Source organism: Lathyrus oleraceus, chromosome 7 (genome assembly GCF_024323335.1).
Source record: "Lathyrus oleraceus cultivar Zhongwan6 chromosome 7, CAAS_Psat_ZW6_1.0, whole genome shotgun sequence".
Taxonomy (NCBI): Eukaryota; Viridiplantae; Streptophyta; class Magnoliopsida; order Fabales; family Fabaceae; genus Lathyrus; species Lathyrus oleraceus.
In genome coordinates this window covers 60803181-60821061 of record NC_066585.1, presented here as the reverse complement: position 1 = coordinate 60821061, position 17881 = coordinate 60803181, and positions in this window count along the sequence as shown.

The window sequence follows — 17881 nt, the reverse complement described above, 5'->3', positions numbered from 1 at the left end:
CGTCGTCCAATTCCCGCTGCCTAACTTATTCCGATACTACAAGTGGTCAATCCCTTCAACCTTGAATTGGCAAACAGGTTTGCGTATCTCTATTGTTTATACTTTCAATTGGCCATATCTACATATATAATGCATCATGATTAAATGTTGATATATAATTTGCTTTCGTATGGGAATTTAAATATGCCTGAATACCCTGAATGTTTGACCATGTTATTCCTGTGATAAAATGCCATAAAATTCAAAGTTCCTAACATGGGGCTGTTTTCAAATTCAAAATCCGTGGCCGCTCGCTAGCACCTCGCTAGGCGAGCCTGGGGCGAGTATTCGCCTGGCCTTCGCTAGGCGAGGCAGAGGCGAACGAGACAGTAGCTGACTTTTCTATTCTTTTTTTTTTATGTTTTATCATAGCCATGCATTATTCATCCTATCCTATTTATTGTTGTGATATTTCTCCGGTGTAATCTTCGATTGCACCCTGATTTGGTGTTCTGACATGTTTCTTTTTTTTTTTGAGTTTCGTAAAGGTTCACATATCCCAGGAAAAGGTTATTGGCTAGGTATTCCACTTTATTTGTGGGATACCCTTGTGGAGTTTCACCCTAAATTAATTTTTAATGTATTAATTTCTAATGTATTAATTTTTTAATATATTATTTTTAATAATTTTAATGTGGAGTTTCATCCTAATTATATAATTAATTGTAAAACCTTGCCTTTGAATAAGTGATCTTGGACCTCTCTTTGTTGCCTTACGATTACGATATTACGGTCATGTCCCGCGAACGTGGGGATACCCTTAGCAAAGACCCTTCGGTTAAATCATCATAAAATAAATTATAGTCCCTCGGATGTTGCCTTCGAATATACAACTTTGTCCCTCGATGACCCTCCGATGTTGCCTACGGTTAAAAGATGATAGTCCCTTCGAATGCTAAGGTATCCTCGTAACTGTTGCCTTCAATGACCAATCGATGACCCTACGATGACCCTTTTACATCCAAAGGATAAAACTACTTATTTCTCAATAATAAGGACAGTTTTACCCTCATAAGGATAGGAAATACTCATAAAGACCTTGGGTCGGTATAACTCTTAATTGCTGGCTCACTATCTAAAACATTTTTCACACCTCCCACCTTTCAAAATACCTTCAGAAAATCACCACTTGGTATACATTCATACTAGAATCATTACCGAGTTATATTTTTCTAAACAATTTTCAAAACTAAACGAGATAATCACTTTGTATACATTCATACAAGAATCATTACAAAGTTAAATTCTCTTTTCAAAACAATTTTTCTAAACAATTCACAAACACTTTTTTTTCAGACAAAAATAATATAAGTGATCGAGCAATTAAGAGCCCATGGATAACCATGGATACAAAGGGTGCTAACACCTTCCCTTTGTATAATGTACCTCCCGAACCCAAAATCTAAATTAAGGTCTTTCCTGTTCTTTTCCACCTTTCCTTATTGGATAAAAGAAAAGTCGGTGGCGACTCTTGCTAACCGCGACATTGCGATTAAAACCACAAAAAAGTCCAGTTCACCGTATGACAGAACTGGCGACTCTGCTGGGGACTCTAAATATTTAAAAAGAGAGGTTACCTTAAAAACAAGATCACTTATTCAATTTGTCTGATTTATTTTTAAGGGATTGCTTGGGTATGTTATGCTTGAGTGAAAGATCCTACACCCGGATCTAGTGTACCTTAGGTAAGTAGCAAGAGATCATCGCGACTGTCCGGCGTATACTGGAATGGTCAAAATGATGGCTACGGTTAATGTGGCACTTTGGATGTCCTGATGTTCCTCATGTTAGTTGAGGAAATATTTGGCATTCGCGTGGTGTCATAAAAGCATTAACCAGACCTTTAGAACCCTAATTGACTCATCCTGGCCATTAGAAAGTAGTGAGATAACTGGCTTCGGTTCCGACTGGAGTTGGTTGAGACTCGATACTACACTCTTTGAGATTGGACTTTAGGGAAGCTTCGGTCAACCACTTGGTGTTGCACTGAAGTGGACTTAAGGAAAGGTCAATGATTTGAGATCCTTCTAGAACCCGGTTACTATTCTAAGACAGGTTGAACCAACCAAACTTCAGTGGGGAGGGTATTTACCTATGGAACTCACGCAAGCCTTAAAACCTAGGAATGATTGTTGTGTGACTTGCTTGTGCTTGTTATTTATCTAACAACATGACATCATAACAACATAACATCATAACATCATGGCATTGTACTAACCATTTCAAGGATTTAGGGATTTAACTCTGCTAAAAAAAAAACAGAAAAAACAAAAACAAAAACAAAAGCAAAAACAAAAGAGAAAAGAAAAAAAAGCTCTTTTTGTTAGTTTATGCAAAGTTAAATCCCGAAAGTCCTTGAAAACATTTCATACATTGCATTGCATCGCATAACAGGTATTCTAAAGGATCAGTGTTCTCACGATTTTCCTATCAAACAGATTCCAGCAGATTCAAACAGATTGAACAATGGCTCTCGAACAAACTGTCAAAGATCTCCAGGCCCAGAATGCTCAATTCCAGGAAATGATGCTGAGCTTATCTAAGGGGCAGGAAGAACTGAAAGCTCTTTTGATGGAGAAGAAGAAGGACCAGAAGCCTGTGGGTTACATCAACCCGGGGAGAAGGCTTAAGGGACAGGTTACAGGAGTCAAGATTAGAATTCCGAAGGATTCAGAAGAAGAGACCGAGAATGATTCGGAAGATGAGAATCCTAATCTCGTCAATTCCGAGGACGACGATGAAGATTATGAACATGAACAGTACTCTTCGAAGGATGATAAGTACAAGTTGCTGGAAGAACGTATGCTAGCTATGGAGGGGCATAAAGTGCCCGGTCTGGATTTCGAAAACTTGGGTCTGGTCTCTGATGTGGTCATTCCCCGCAAATTCAAGGTTCCCATTTTCACTAAGTATGATGGTGCCTCTTGTCCTCAGATGCATCTAAGGGCTTATGTGAGAAAGATTCAGCCGCACACTACTGATAAGAAACTGTGGATCCATTTCTTCCAAGAGAGTCTGTCTGGCACACAGTTAGAGTGGTATTATCAGCTTGAGAGCTCTAACATCCGCACATGGACTGATTTAGCAACAGCTTTCTACAAGCACTACCAGTATAATTCTGAGTTAGCGCCTACTCGGCTACAGCTACAAAATATGACTATGGGCTCTAAAGAAAGTTTCAAAGAATATGCTCAAAAGTGGAGAGATTTGGCTGGCAGAGTCAAACCCCCTATGACTGATCGAGAGTTAGTGGACATGTTCATGGGTACACTGACTGGCCCATTCTACAGCCATCTACTGGGAAGTTCCTCGTCAGGTTTCACTGAACTTATCTTGACAGGTGAACGGGTTGAAAGCGGCATTCGAAGTGGAAAGATACAGGCAGCTACTTCTGCAAGCACCAAAAAGTCCTATCAGGGAAAGAATGAATCAAATGCTGTGTACAGTGAGAGGAAGCATAACAAGAAGAATCGTGACCATACTGTTGGGGCAGTTACAATTGCCGCACCGCCATCTCAGAACTTCCAACACAGACAAGACAGGTCGAGAAGACAGTTTACCAAGATCAATATGACTTTAACCCAAGCACTGCAGAGTATGTTAAAGGCCAATTTGATTACCCTCAGAGGCCCTCCTGCAAATCCCAACACTACTTCTCCTCGTTATAATCCCAACGCCAGGTGTGCCTATCACTCCGATAGCCCCGGGCATGATACGAATGATTGCTGGTTGTTGAAGAACAAGATTCAGGATATGATCGACGCTGGAGAAATTGAATTTGATCCTCCGGCGACCCCCAATGTCATCACAGCACCTATGCCTAATCATGACCAGAATGTTAATGTTGTGGACGACAATTCTCACGTTACTGACGTTGCTGATTTAGCATCTCCTCTCCTGATCGTTAAGAAGAATTTATTGCAAGCTGGTTTATTTCCAGGTTGTGCTGAAGATTGCGATCTCTGTGTACTCCGACCCAATGATTGTTTGAAGTTGAAGAACGGCATTCAACGGCTGATGGATGATCGTACAATTCTATTTGAAAGGGTTCCTAAGGTGGACAACTCTATTGAAGAGGTATCTGTGATTACTAGGTCCAAAGCTCCAGTGAAGATTACCGCTACTAGAGTGCCTGTGAAGATTACCGCTGAGCCCAAAGTGGCTCCCCTGATTATTACCGCACCTGGCCCCGTGCCATATTCCTCCAGCAAAGCTATTCCGTGGAACTATGGAGGCGACGTTTACATCCATGGCATAAAGCAGGTTGGTAGTTCTGCTAAACCTAATGATATTGTGGGGACTAGTAAAGTTACTCGAAGTGGAAGGATCTACTCCCCAGAAATCTCACCTCCCGCTCCCGAAATTCGAGGAAAAAGACCAGTCAATCCTCCTCAGTCAGAGACATCGGTCGAAGTTACTTCTGAAGATGTTGCCAAACAGGAAATGGAAGAGATGCTGAAAATCATCCGTAAGAGCGATTTTGATGTAGTGGAACAATTGGGGCATACTCCGTCTAAAATCTCAATGTTGTCCTTGTTATTATCCTCTGAATCCCATGCCAATGCATTGATGAAATTCTTAAAGACCGCTCATGTGCCTCAAGAAACATCCGTCGATCAATTCGAACATTATGTTGCTAATTTGACTGTTGACAATGGCCTAGGCTTTTCCGATGCTGACCTGACGCCAGCAGGAAAGAATCACAATAAAGCTCTGCATATCTCCATCGAGTGTGAGGGGATCACCATGGCTCACGTGTTGATCGACAACGGCTCTTCCTTGAATTTGCTCCCGAAAGCTGTACTCGATAAATTTGACTACAAAGGCATTGAACTGAAACCTAGTGATGTTGTGGTGCGTGCTTACGATGGTGCGAAGAGTGTTGTCTATGGTGAAGTGGTTCTCCCTATCAAGATAGGACCCCAAGTCTTCAACACTACCTTTCACGTGATGGACATTCGTCCCGCCTACTCCTGCTTGTTGGGGCGCCCTTGGATCCATGGGGCAGGTGCGGTAGCTTCGTCGCTTCATCAAAAGCTGAAGTATCCAATAGCAGGCATGGTTGTCACTGTATGTGGAGAAGAAGAGTATATTGTCAGTAGTGTGCAAGCCTTCAAATACGTCGAGATGGATGGTGAATTCTTTGAGACTCCTTCTCAGTCATTTGAAGTGGTTCCTCCACCCAGTCCTGTCCTTAAGCCAACTCCCCTTGTGCCCAAGGTTGTTCGTGCTCCCCCTGTCATGATCTCTCTGAAAGATGCTCAAGCCGCGATTGAAAATGGTGATCGTGCTGGTTGGGGTCAACTGATCAATGTACCGTACAAGTCTGATAAAGCTGGCCTGGGGTTTAACTCTGGAAAGATAGTCAAAAATCAGATTAATGCTATGGAAGATGCTGATAGTGATTGCGACTTGGATAGCTGGATTTTCCCAAAAATTGGTGACGGACTCAACAATTGGAAGACTGAAGACATTATCCCGATTTCCTTTAGTCAGGAGTAATTGTTATTGTTTATTCTAGAATTGCAAATTTTAATTTTCTTTTACAATCAAACTTCTTAAAGCATTATGTCTATGCCCGAGGCACAATAGCTAATTTGTTAAGGGTTTTGTCATTTTCATAAGCATATTTATATTCAATAAATCAATGGACGTTTTGCATTCAAATATTGCGCTCTTTGTCTTTCCTATTATCTTTCAAACGAGCTATGTTTTCTTACACACACGCACGTAACGAATTGCAGATCCCTATCCACTCTGGATCCTGTTGATAATAGTTCTACTACTGTTCATTATGACTTTGAAAATCCGATCTACCGAGCCGAAGATGGAAGTGAGGAAGATTGTGAAGTACCTGAAGAACTTGCCAGAATGTTACTACAAGAAGAAAGGACTATACAGCCGCATGAGGAGTCAGTTGAGACTGTAAATCTGGGTACCAAGGTGGACAAGAGAGAAGTCAAAATAGGAGCAGGCTTGGAAATCAGTGTCAAAAGAAGATTGATTCAAATGCTACATGACTATGTGGAGATTTTTGCTTGGTCTTACGAAGACATGCCAGGGCTGGATACCGATATAGTAGTGCATCGTTTGCCGACGAAGGAAGATTGTCGTCCTGTTAAGCAAAAGGTTCGTCGCATGCGTCCTGAAATGTCCGAGGAAATCAAGGCCGAAGTCATGAAACAATTCGATGCTGGTTTTCTGGCGGTTACTTCTTATCCTCAATGGGTTGCTAATGTGGTACCAGTGCCAAAGAAGGATGGTAAGGTGCGAATGTGTGTGGATTACAGAGATTTGAATAGAGCGAGTCCCAAGGATGATTTCCCACTGCCACACATTGATGTTCTGGTAGACAACACCGCTCAACACAAGGTATTCTCCTTCATGGATGGATTCTCGGGTTATAACCAGATCAAAATGGCACCTGAAGACATGGAGAAGACTACGTTTGTGACGCAATGGGGCACCTTCTGTTATAAAGTAATGCCGTTTGGTTTAAAGAACGCAGGAGCAACGTACCAGCGTGCTATGGTGGTTTTGTTCCATGACATGATCCATCATGAAATAGAAGTATATGTGGACGATATGATAGCCAGGTCTCATACTGAAGAAGAACATCTCGATCATTTATACAAACTGTTTGAGAGGCTGAAGAAATACAAGTTGAGATTGAACCCGAACAAATGCACCTTTGGAGTAAGATCTGGTAAACTCTTGGGCTTTATTGTCAGTGGTAAAGGTATTGAGGTCGACCCAGCCAAGGTGAGAGCTATTCAAGAGATGCCAGTTCCCCGTACGGATAAAGAAGTCAGAGGTTTCTTGGGACGTTTGAATTACATTGCCCGATTTATTTCCCATTTGACCGCTACTTGCAAACCCATCTTCAAGTTACTGAGAAAAAATCAAGAGATGATATGGAATGATGAATGTCAAGAAGCTTTCGACAAAATCAAGAAGTACCTCCAAGAACCTCCAATTCTGGTGCCACCAGTTGAGGGAAGACCTCTAATCATGTATTTGACCGTTTTAGAAAACTCAATGGGGTGCGTGTTGGGACAACATGACGAGTCCGGTCGAAAAGAGTATGCCATATACTACCTTAGCAAAAAGTTTACCGACTGTGAAACAAGATTCTCACTGCTCGAGAAAACTTGTTGTGCTTTGGCCTGGGCTGCTCGCCGACTAAGACAGTATATGTTGAATCACACCACTTTGTTGATTTCTAAGATGGATCCTATCAAATACATATTTGAGAAACCCGCCCTCTCCGGAAGAATAGCAAGATGGCAGATGATTTTAACAGAGTATGATATCCAGTATACCACCCAAAAAGCAATCAAAGGAAGCGTGCTAGCTGATCATTTGGCTCATCAGGCAGTGAATGATTATCAGTCTATGAATTTTGAGTTCCCAGATGAGGATGTCATGCTTGTTACTGATTATGAAGAACCTGGACCAGAGGAAGGACCCGAAGTGGGATCCCGATGGACTATGGTTTTTGATGGATCGTCTAACGCATTGGGCAACGGTATTGGCGTCATGATCATTTCCCCCAAGGGTGGCCATACGCCTTTCACCGCTAGACTATGTTTTGAATGCACCAACAATATGGCTGAGTATGAAGCGTGTATTTTGGGACTCAGAGCTGCTATAGACCTAAGAATCAAGTTCTTGAAGGTGTACGGAGACTCAGCCTTGGTAATCAGTCAGGTCAAAGGAGAATGGGACACTAAACATCCAAACCTCATCCCCTATCGAGAGCAGGTGTTGACATTAATCCCATACTTTGAAGAGATCACATTCGAACATATTCCCCGAGAGGAGAACCAGTTGGCAGACGCATTGGCTACCATGTCATCTATGTTCAGAGTCAGATGGGACAATGAAGCTCCCCGGATTACCATTGAACGACTAGACGAACCAGCATATTGTTATGAACTTAACGCTGATGAAGTAGAAGAGAAGCCTTGGTTCCACGAGATAAAAAGATATTTAGAAGCTCAGGAATACCCTGAAGGGACATCCATCAATGACAGGAAATTTCTGAGGAAGTTCTCCGCTAAATTCTTTTTGAGTAATGGAATATTGTACAAACGTAACCATGATTCGACTTTGCTTCGCTGTGTGGATAGAAAGGAATCAGAGAAGATTATGGAAGACATGCACGACGGTATCTTTGGGACTCATTCTAGTGGACATACAATGGCCAAGAAGATTCTGAGGTCAGGGTATTATTGGTCTACCATGGAAACTGATTGCCACCATCACTCCAGAACTTGTCATAAGTGCCAGATCTATGCAGATAAAGTACATGTGCCTCCTGCTCCATTAAACGTGTTGACCGCGCCGTGGCCCTTTGCAATGTGGGGCATTGATATGATTGGCGAGATTAAACCTACCGCCTCTAATGGACATCGTTTCATCCTTGTTGCTATTGATTACTTCACAAAGTGGGTGGAGGCAGCCTCATTTGCTTCTGTTACTAAGAATGTGGTGGCACGATTCATCAAGAACAGCCTCATCTGCCGATACGGCATCCCTGAGAGAATTATCACTGACAATGGCACTAATTTGAACAACAAGATGATTACTGAACTCTGCACGCAGTTGAAAATAAAACACCATAACTCTTCTCCGTACCGGCCAAAGATGAACGGCGCTGTAGAAGCGGCTAATAAGAATATTAAGAAGATTATACAAAAGATGACGGTAACATACAAAGACTGGCATGAGATGTTACCATTTGTTCTTCATGGTTATCGTACTTCCGTGCGAACTTCGACAGGGGCAACTCCTTTCTCTTTAGTCTACGGAATGGAAGCCGTTTTACCAGTGGAAGTTCAGATTCCCTCTCTAAGGATCATGAAAGAGGCGGGCTTAGACGAGGACGAATGGATTCAGACTCGACTCGATCAGATAAATTTGATGGATGAGAAGAGACTTGCGGCTGTATGTCACGGGCAGATATATCAGAAGCGCATGACCAGGGCATTCAACAAAAAGGTCAAGAGACAAGTGTATCAAATTGGCGACTTGGTAATTGTAGCGGTGTATTCGTCGCTATATGATCTATCGATTAAACCATAAGCAAGAGATACATTGAAATTTTCGAGTCGCCACCGTACTTTTATTTATCCAAAGGATTGGCTAAAAAGCGAACAAAAGCATAAGAAGTTTTACACGTAGAAAACTAATAAAAAGATCAGAGAGTCTGGGTAAGGGGTAAATTACGCAATGGGAAGGTGTTAGGCACCCACTACGTCCTAGGTACTCCTAGGGAGCCCTTTTCACACTTGTTGTATAAATTGTTATTTGTTATGACATAAGTATTGTGCAAACATGATTGGGATGATGAGAAAAGAATGTACATGTTTTATTGGGTTATTGGGTTTGAACGGATGAACCCGCTGCCTACGTACCTTCCATCAAAGGTAAGGATCAAAACGCCGTAGTTCGGCTAAAAGATTTCCAAAAGTTGGTGGATTCAGTTTTAAACACAAGCACTGAGGCTTTTCATTATCAATGGGAGAACAATCGACCAAAAACAACATCCACCATGCGAGGATAGCTTCGACGTACTAGAGGGGTTAGCCCTGTTTTCAGTACGGAAGTCTTACTGTCGACTCACTAAGGATAGGCAAGATTTACATCAACCACAATGATAATTGAAGCCTATGGCTAATGCATGAAAAGATTAACAATGGACAAAGCCAAAACAAGTGAATGAGTGAAATTAATTGATTGTGATTATGAAAATGAAGTCAAAGTATGATTAAGATTGATTTTTGAAGAAGTGTTATGAAAATGGAGTTTGAAAAAAGTCAAGGACTTGGGTCCAGGTTTTTAGTTAGAAAACATGAAGATGTTTGCACAACACTTATGTCAAGTTTGAAAGTAAAGTGTGAAAAGGTTTAGGACATAATGAGGATGAATGGATGAAGATGGATTGTAAAACTTCTTAGAAGGTTCACTTCTTGAAATCATATAGAGGATGACTCAAGTGTGTCCTTTGGAATGGCAATTAATAATAACAAACAAACAAAGCAAAAGAAAAGCGGATACTGGATGCCAATCACTGGTCTTATACCAATCTCCTAAAACAAAACGGGATATCAGAGGCCACTCAATGGTCTTACACTAATCTCCTCAAACAAAGAAATAAAAAGCGGATACCGGATACCAATAGATGGATTTACACCAGTCTCCTAAAACAGAACAGGATATCAGAAGCCACTCAATGGACTTACACCGATCTCCTCAGAAGAAAACAAGAATGAAATATGGAAGTCAACTGCCAATCTATCTGGACTTAGGTTAACTCCACACATATGATCATAGGAAAACCAATGCCACATTACTGGGACTTATAATGGATCCTCACATACAAGAACAAAAGCAACAATATGATCACAGGAATGCAAATGCCAACTTACAGGGACTTATAATTGCAACCTCACATAAAAACAGACAAAACAAATTAGGATCACAGGAAAGCAGATGCCAACTTACAGGGACTTATAACTGCAACCTCACATACAAATCAAACAGATCAAATTATGATCACAAGACAACAGATGCCAACTTACAGGGACTTATAACTGTATCCTTACATACAAATCAAACAGATCAAACTATGATCACAGGACAACAGATGCCAACTTACAGGGACTTATAACTGTATCCTCACATACAAACAGATAAAACAAATCATGGTCACAGGAAAACAGATGCCAACTTACAGGGACTTATAACTGTATCCTCACAAACAAACAAACAAAGCAACAGAAGATATGAGTGACCAATGAGGTCTTACACTCTATCCTTCCATATCATAGGAGCAAATGCCAAAGCAATGGACTTACAATTGTCCTCAATGGGTAAGCAACAATGATAGCATCACAAAGACAAATGAGATGATCATGCATTAATGGCAATTGATGATGATAAATGCACAACATATAAGCAAACAGGTGCATATGAAGCAATCAATCAATCAATGAATATCAAACAGCACACTCTATAGCCAAACAAGGGGGCTCACACAAGAGGGTTTGACTATGAAAGTCCACTGTAATAGGTAAAGGTCGCTCTTAACCTTGCCATTGAGAGGCTAAGGTGAAGCAGATGAAAAGGAGATGAGGGGTGTGCCTCATTGCTTCTATCCCTGATCAGGGAGAGCATTAGAAAGTGTGGGAGCTCAGAAAGATGGAGCTCTTTCCACATTATTGACTCGATAGATCTTGGGTTTTTATCTCAATGCTTCAACCATGTAATGGGAGCAAGGAGAGGACTCACTGAATAGTAGGGGATAGGCTACTTATCCCTTTGATCTACCAATTGCCTTACTTGAAGGACTTTTCCTGCTTGGGACAATTTTAAACACACACAAGCATTGCCTCTTAAGGAGGACTTCAGACAGTTTGCCCGGTCAAATAACAGACCGGGTCTCCAGACTACATGAAGAAGAAGTAATTATACCTCAAAGCAAATTGCTAAATAGCAAAGCAAAGCAAGTTCAAAGAACTTAAGCAACTAAAGTACCTGAAAAAGTCAAACCCATTAGTAAACAGTTCAACAGTTTAAAACAAAAGGAATGGATAAACAACAGTCAACCACAGAGGGACCAATGTGCAAAGCACAAGACTCAACTATATGAGTCACACCTACAAAACAAGGGTTAGCACATGATATATATAATCCAACTCAATCAAATTTGAATGATCTTTGAGGCATTGGTGCTTAACCTGAAACATTAACTCAATTGTAAGCTCAAAAGACCACTAGGACTAGCCTAGGGTCAAAGATGAAAGAAAAGGTCAAAACAGCAAAGAAAAGTCAACCCAATTCATGTTCAAACATTTAAGAAGCTACCTCAATTGGATTCACATGCATATCATTCATCATCATGATTTCATAGACAAAAGAAGGCAAAACATGGCAAATTGGAAGCACAAATAGGTCAACAGCAAGACCAAGCTCAAAAGCAAGCATAATCAATTCCAAAAATTATGAAATAATTCATACTCAATCACAATCCATAACATAGCATGCATATGAAATTTCAGCTCAATTGGATCATGGGAAGATAGTCAATTAAAATCAGGAAGTCAACACATTTTCAAGTGTGCACAAAGAAGGTCAACAAACATGTATCAACTTCAAAAAATCATAACAAATTGGAAACAGATGAGAAATGAATGGGATTAACACCAATGCAAAGCTCAAGATGTCTAGTATGCACATATGAAATTTCATGATCATACAATAAGATATGAGAATTTCCCAAAGGATTTGGCAACATGTATCACATAAAGTCAACAATTGACTAGGCAGGGAAGAAAAATCCCAAACAAATCAGAAATGGCATAATTAATTCCAGGAAAATTCACACATCAACTAGACACATAAGAGATGGCTCATGCAAAATTTCACATTATTTGGAAGCCAGGAAGCATGTGAACAAAAATCATGAAATGGCATAATATTAGTGTGACACAAATTGTCACACCCTACTTCAGAAAATCATATCTCACACACCACATATGATAAATGCACAAACTTTATACCAAAACAAAGGTGAATGAGTCTAGTTTCACCACAAAAAATTTCAGGGGCATTGGATACATCCTCATCATTTCACAAAAGGAATGGCAAAAGGTGTCAATTAGGCATACATGTTAAGAAACCTAATAGAATTTAAAATTCAGCCAACCAAAAATTCAGCAAAAATCATGATAAAAAAGTAGACATTCAACAGGTCATAATGCAAAAAATCCCATGATTTTTGGATGAATAATAAAGATGTTATGAATTTTCAAAGTTGTGTAACAATTTGGAATGAACATGAGCAACATAACATGAAATGGTGGTCAAACACGGTTGACCGATGGCAATGTGGTAAATACCACCTACACTTAACTAAACGCAGCGTACAGGCTCAAGAAACCAAATGTTTTCATTGGTTGGTTCCTCAATGGAACAGTACCAGAGCCAATCGATGCTCATGTTTCTGGGCAGGCTAGGGTTTTGTTCAACAACATCATGTGATCATCTTCATGGTTCATCATCATCAAACAAATTTCAAATAACAATGTACAAATCGCATGGCAGTGATATGGTGGTGTTCATGCAACGAAAACAACAACAGCCAAACACAATTTCACATGAATTTCTGGGTTTTATCTTAGGGTTTATGAACAGGGTATTCATCATCTTCATCAAAATCATCAAGAACAAGTGCGCCCAGAAAATGATAACAAGCATATCAAATGATTCAGCAAACCAAGCACGTGCATAATATAACAATCATCATCATTAATTTGAACACACAAAAAAGAAATCAACCAAAACAAGTTTGAACATAGAACTTCAAAACCAGATTTCTCTTAACATAGTGAATCATTTTCGATGGTTTAAGGTTCATTGGAATCAGCAAGTCAAGAGCTATCTAAAACATAGCATGGCATAGCAAATGGTTAAGGTCGAATCCTTACTTGTTTTTGAAGAAAAATGAGATGCAGTGGTTATTTGGTGGATGCAGCTCGAAACAGATGAACACAAAGCTATGGAATGATGGATACTTGAGGGAAATGAGCTCAATGATGCCTGGAAGCTTCCACAACTCGAATTGCCATTAAAGGTCCTTGAAGAAAACAGAACTTGGTGCTGCAATGCAGGTGATGAATGATGCTTGAACAAGCTTCCAAATGTTGTCTAGGTCATGGAACAATGAAAGCTAGCTCGAGGGTTTTTGGAGTTTTGGCAGAAAAATGTAAATCGAGCCAAATGGAAAATGAGAGAATGAGAATGTTTTCTGTGCTTGGAGGCTGTGTCTAGGGTTGGTTTTTGCTGAGAATGAGCTTTTATATTTCTGTTTAACATTAGCTTAACAAATGCTAAACTTGCTTATGCTAAATGAAACCAATTTGCAATTTGCTAAGTTTGAACCAAATGAACATGGAGGGTGTGAGGTCTGTACGATTGGGCCTCAAAACAGGCTGCAAATGACCAATACACTTGCTGTTTGACATCTGCTCATGAATTGCTAACAAGGATTTGCTCTTATGAATCCATTTGCAAAATTGCCAATTTCCCACATATGCACATGGAGGTGTATGCTTCTGGCCAAGTTAGGGCTCTAGACAAGTTGCAAATGACATATTAAACACATCCCAATTGGCCAAAGTGAGAAAAAATCAATAAATCAAAAAGTCAACTTTTGGTCAAACTTGAATTTTAAATGGAACAAGTCAAAAAATGCCATTTTGATTGGCAAGGTTTTGGTTCATGAAATTTATATTTTTGGAAAGAGGAGATGAAATGTGGTTTGTAGGAAAAAAACCCCACCAAATTTGGCCTTATGGTTCATGAGATATGGCTTGTTGAAGTTCACAAATTTTTGAAATTGAATTGATCATATCTTGACAACCATACATGGGATTTGGGAGTTCTTGGACTTTTTGAAAATGGGAGAACAAGATCTTCAACTTTCATGTTGGGCAAAAATTCATTTGAAGCTTGTATCATGATGTAAGTTTAAGATCAAGAAGTTTCCATTTTTGGCAGTTGAAATTACAGGTCCACTTTCAATTTCTGGAAAATTTTCTGTTTGACTTGATTTTCTTCCATGATGAGGTTTGACATGATACATGAGGCTTATATGGACATGAATGAGCTCCTTCAAATCAATTCTATCCATCAAATCACTGATTAAATCCACAGTTGACCAAGTTTGACTTTTCTAGGGTTTTGGATGACTGGACCACTTCTGATGAATTCCAAACCCTAATTCCTTGAGAACTTGACTTCAAATGATGTCCCAAGTTGTATGAACTTTTGATTAATGATCATGGTGCCCAAATTCTGTGAGAATGGCCACCATCCATTGCTTTGACTGACTGTTGACTGATTTTGACCTAACTGCTGATGATTGCTTCAACTGCAAGCAACAAGGTTAGAATGACAATATTTTTGTACTTTTTGGTTAGTAAACATATGAAAGGCAAAGATATACAAATGCAAGACATGCTTGGTGATCAAGAATCAACTCACAAGGCAAACTACCCACTAGGAGGGAAACTAGGGCATGCAGTGATCCTTGAGGCCATGATATGATATGATATGGGCCATGAGGGATCTTAGGGCCCAAAATTGGGGTCTTACAGATGCCCCTATTTAAGGTCATTCTAGCCGGAGAAGTGAAGTTTAGAAATCTTCATCTCGACGTGGTAGAATGGGCTTAAATAACAGTAATGAGACAAATTTTGGTCCCTAAGAGACCTCATGATGCAAATGTATGTATGTAAAAGACACAAACTCTGTGGGGAATATGATTCTCACAGAAGAAAAGACGATACATCGGAGTAATACACTCACCAGTAACAGATACTCTAACAAGACTCTAGTTGGGGATAAACAAAATTGACACAACGTGAACAAGACACGACTCTGATTAGGGAAACACAGAAAACAGACTGGAGAACTCACTGGGGAGTGAAGGACTCACACTGGGGAAAAGAATTCCAAAGGAAAATAAATCCATTGGAGAAACACAAGCTGACTCCTGGGGGGAAGCAACAAGAAAAACTTCACTGAGGAAGCACCAAAGAAGAATGAGATGTTACCGGCATAAGGGTAACAAAAAACAGGAAGGAACACCAAGGATACCGGTTACTGGGTATATAATAGGTGACCGACCAAAGCGTGAATTGGATTTCACTTCCAATACACTTATCATCCTGAAGAGAGCTAGAAAAGCAAACTTGTTTAAAGGATGGATATTCGATTCTACAAAGAATACGAATCTTACTCTGAGGGGAAAACAATCAAAAGATTAATCCAAGAGTGCATGAGACATATTATTCATTACCGGCAGACCGTGAATAATATACTCGAAAGGAAAATTATCCTGAACCGGTTACTGGGTTGTTTATAGGATAAGATCCGAAGACGTGAATTGGTTTTCACTTCCAAAACACTCATCATCCTACACACAAACTGGTTAAAGGATGGACATTCGATTCTACAAAGAATACGAATCTTACTCGACTGGGGAAGATCAACAAAGGACTCCAACCAAAGAGCGCATGAGACATATTATTCATTACCGGCAGACCGTGAATAATATACTCGCATGGTAAGAAACACCAGGGATACCGGTTACTGGGTATATAATAGGTGATCTACCGAAAATGTGAATTGGATTTCACTTCCAAAACACTCATCATCCTGAAGAGAGCTTGAAAAAGCAAATCGACTTACAGGATGGGCATTCGAATCCACAACGGGAAAACGAATCTTACTCAAATGGGGACACAAACCCAAAGAGTGCATGAGATATAATATCCATTACCGGCAGACCGTGGATAAGATACTCGCATGAGATATATTATCTATTACCGTCAGAACGTAGATAATAAACTCGCATGGTAAGAAACACTAGAGATACCGGTTACTGGGTATATAATAGGTGATCTACCGAAAACGTGAATTGGATTTCACTTCCAAAACACTCATCATCCAAAACACAAACTGGTTAAAGGATGGTTATTCGATTCTACAGAGAATACGAATCTTGCTCAGTTGGGGAAAATCAACAAAGGATTCCAACTAAAGAGCGCATGAGATATATTATTCATTACCGGCAGACTGTGAATAATACACTCGAAAGGAAGAGACACCAGAGATACCGGTTACTGGGTATATAATAGGTGACTAACCACAATAGAGAGACAATCGATACCAAGCATCCGGGTAAACGAAAGACAACTCAAAGGGATAAATTGCAAGCATCCGGCAATTATCCAACAACAAGAATATTCGACTCCACAAAGGGAAATAACGAATCTTGCTCGACAGAGAAAACACGAAAGGCTTCGACTGAAGAGTGCATGAGATATATTATTCATTACCGGCAGACCGTGAATAATATACTCGCAAAGGAAGATTATCCACAACCGGTTACTGGGTTAATAAAGGATAAATCAACCGAAAAGAAAGGCATCGGGATACCAAACTAGGTATATAATGATAACCAATCAAAAGGAGCAACAGACATTACCGACAAAAGGGTAAATGAAAGGCGATCTGCTGAGGATAATTTGCAAGCATCCGGCAATTATCCACAGGGACTAACTGGGGAAGCATTGGTATACAACCAATGATCCGGGGAACAAAATCACTAGCAAACGGTGAAAGGACCCACTGGGGATAAAATTGCTAGCATACGACAATTATCCATAAAAGACTTGCTAGGGATATAAGTGCTGATCTGAGCAACTTATACAAGCAAAGGAGAATCAACATCAAAGACTAGATGAAGATAACCACAAAATTAGGGTCTACATCTACCGAATACGGGGTAGAAGACCAAAAACTCCGCGTGAGGATAGAACAAATCACAAATCCGCACGGGAAACCAAAATAGGGTTTATAACAAACCACAAACTGCTGGAGAGCAGGAAAATAGGATTTACAACTACCGGGTAGTAGGTAGAAAACCACAACACTGGCTGGAGAATAAAAGGTGTATAACCACAAATTCTGTTAAGAAAGCCAGGAAGAATAGGACTTATAGCTACCGGTTATGAGGGTAGAGGCCCAAAAAAACATTCCGCTGGGGAACAACCCACTGGGAAGTACAAGATATCTGACAAATAGCCAATTCGGGAATGATCCGAAAAGACGGACTGAATCAAGACACGTCCTAATGAGGATGTAACTCAAATAGGAAAATCCATCCCAATATATGTGTTGGGAGGAAACGGAAGAAACCGTCATCCACGAGGATATATCTCAGTGGGGAACTGCAGAAGGAAAGACAAACATTTTCTGCTTATGGGGT